General features: G+C 30.4%; 1 long non-coding RNA gene across 1 annotated transcript; it reads left to right on the top strand.

Moving 5' to 3' along the window:
• Positions 1–864: 864 nt before the first annotated feature.
• LOC143066514 (uncharacterized) lies at positions 865–1,944 on the top strand. The gene is made up of 2 exons (XR_012975643.1): positions 865–997; positions 1,833–1,944. It is a non-coding gene; the product is annotated as an uncharacterized LOC143066514 (long non-coding RNA).
• Positions 1,945–2,715: the final 771 nt, after the last annotated feature.

Here is a 2,715-nt window from a genome sequence, read left to right as displayed (position 1 = left end):
TAGATTTCCCAGTGAAAAAAAACCCAATAATTTCACATGTGAAACAAACGTGGTTATTTCAATCCTCTGATGTCATACAACAAAAGGTGTTGTCAAGCTGTCGATAGCGTTGGATCCAAACAAATAGTAAATACGTAGAAAAAGATATAGTACCTTACATTTCCACTTTAATTACTGAAACAAAGCAATTTGTCAATGTAATAAAAAGAATAACTTAACAAAATTTAAATATCGAAAAATATTGAACTCGTGACCGAACAACACTGACAATTAAGTCACCCATTCGCAAATTTATGTGTTTTTGATGACTCGTTGAATAATTGTCGATATTAAAATTCGTTGATTTATTATTCTATAAATATGTAATTCACAAATGAGAAACACTCTTGCCAAAACAAATTGAGGGAGCCGGAACTTTGGAAATCTTAACTCTTCACAACACCTCTAGTTTTTGGTGGGGTTCGTGTTGCTTATTCTTTAGTTTTCTATGTTGTGTCATGTGTACTATTGTTTGTCTGTTTGTCTTTTTTCTTTTTTAGCCATGGCGTTGTAAGCTTATTTTAGATTTATGAGTTTGACTGTCCCTTTGGTATCTTTCGTTCCTCTTTTGTAAGGATAAACACTTAATTAAAAAAACATAACTTTTGGATTTATGCCTAATGCAAGATCATATGACAACCCATGTCAAACAATTCTAGAAACCACTGCTAATAGCTACTACTAGCAGAATATGTTTGTACGAATCATTGTTTTCCCTAAAATTTCTAAAGTTTTTGCACTAATTTGGTCTTTTCAGGTGATGACAAATCTACACAGGGTATCATAGGCTATGGAGGAATAAAGATGGTTAATGGCAAAAACAGTGTTGCTCATGAGGTTATTGGGAAAGATGAGACAATTGGTCATCATAGACATTCCCATGTAATACATAGGCACATTCATAGTAGATCGTTAAACCCGAGTGATATATTATAATACTAGTAATATGAATCATAGTGTAAGTGTTTGCTATTTTAATCCATGCTAAAACATATCTTCTGACAAATAAACAAAAATTTACACGGCAACAAAAATTGTAAAACAAACTTCCTTTTTATAGAAAAATAATTATATAATATTATTTTCCCGTTTGAATTGTTTTTCAAGTTATTTTTTGTCCCTTATAGTTCGGCTCTGTGTTGAAAACCGTACTTTGACCTACATTGGTTTACTTTTACATTTTGAATTTTTCTTGGATGGAGAGTTGTCCCATGGGCACTCATTCCACATCGTCTTTACTCTTATATCTATTAACATGGTGTCATAATAATAACTACAACATTTTTATCTTCTAAGGTATCAGCAGTTTCTGGTTGAGGAGTTATTGCATCTTAATATTGTTTTACATATTATATTATCATGAGAGTATTTTATTCACATGGAAAGCAGAACTATATAAAATATATAATTTCTACACATCTCTGCTGTAAACACATTATATTTTCAATTTGCATCATGCTTTCAACTTGTAGTGGCAAACTTTTTTGATCGTGTAGTTTTAAATCTATATGGATTTTAGGTTTGTTTGCACTTGTAGTATTGCAACTAGCGATAAGATAGTGTTAGTGGCCTTAACTAACGTGATGAGTATTGTGGCCCATAAGAATTTCACATATAAAAATGCATTTTTGAATTTTTGAAATTTTTTTATTGTGCACTTTTTCAGTGTTAAGTTTGATTGACATCCAATTTTGTGGCTTTATTAAACGATATATTCTCTTTCAATTGCATTCTTTAGTTTGCTGTGTAAATTCCTGCAATGCATCTGACATTTTATTTTCTTTATTTTTCAGGCCACTGGTAGTACGTTGTAATGAGGAAAGTGGAAAAATTGGTTTTAAAAATATATGATCTATTATGTTATTCCTTCTTTTTTTCTCATTGACAATAAAATCTTATCCTTAATTGCTATCTGGAAAAATATAAAGAGTTCCACACAGGAAAAACCTTTTCACTCTTTTTGTGCTTTACAAAAAAGCTCACTAAAACCACGATAAGATTAAACTAATCAGATAAATATGACACGAAAAACTAGTCTAGCTTTCATATCTGTATAAGGTAGATGAAAATTATAAGGAATGTTTACAATGGTTTATGGCCTTATCAGATTTATAATCAGTTTCTTTGATCTTGATACAGAAGGACGTTTATTACTTACTTAATCTTTTTTCAATTAATTGAATCTCTATATAAACCAAGATTATAGATTAGATTCATATCACAAATGAATAGATAACATGAATCTTAGTGGGGTTTGTGTTCCTTATTCTTTAGTTTTCTATGTTGTGTCATGTGTTCTATTGTTTGTCTGTTTGTCTTTTTCATTTTTAGCCATGGCGTTGTCAGTTTATTTTCGATTTATGAGTATGACTGTCCCACTGGTATATTTTGTCCCTCTTTAATAAGAAAATCGAAAAAAAACAAGGGTGCAATGAAGTGCTTACCTATTGTGTTAAAACAATAACAAATGATATGATTTCATTACACACACAAAGTTTTATCATCAGAAGCGCACGTTACCAAACGTTAGGAAAACCTTAATAAAAAGTTATTAAGAACATTAAATTCAAGGACATCAACAACAACAAAAACCACGTCGAAGGTGAACTTTGCATTAGTTGCAACCTTGGTTGTATAATTAAATGGAATATTCATGCAAAATATTTCATTAAATTA

This window comes from Mytilus galloprovincialis, chromosome 3 (assembly GCF_965363235.1).
Source record: "Mytilus galloprovincialis chromosome 3, xbMytGall1.hap1.1, whole genome shotgun sequence".
Taxonomy (NCBI): domain Eukaryota; kingdom Metazoa; phylum Mollusca; class Bivalvia; order Mytilida; family Mytilidae; genus Mytilus; species Mytilus galloprovincialis.
Note: the sequence above shows the minus strand (reverse complement) of the source record. Positions and strands in the feature narration are given on the sequence as shown.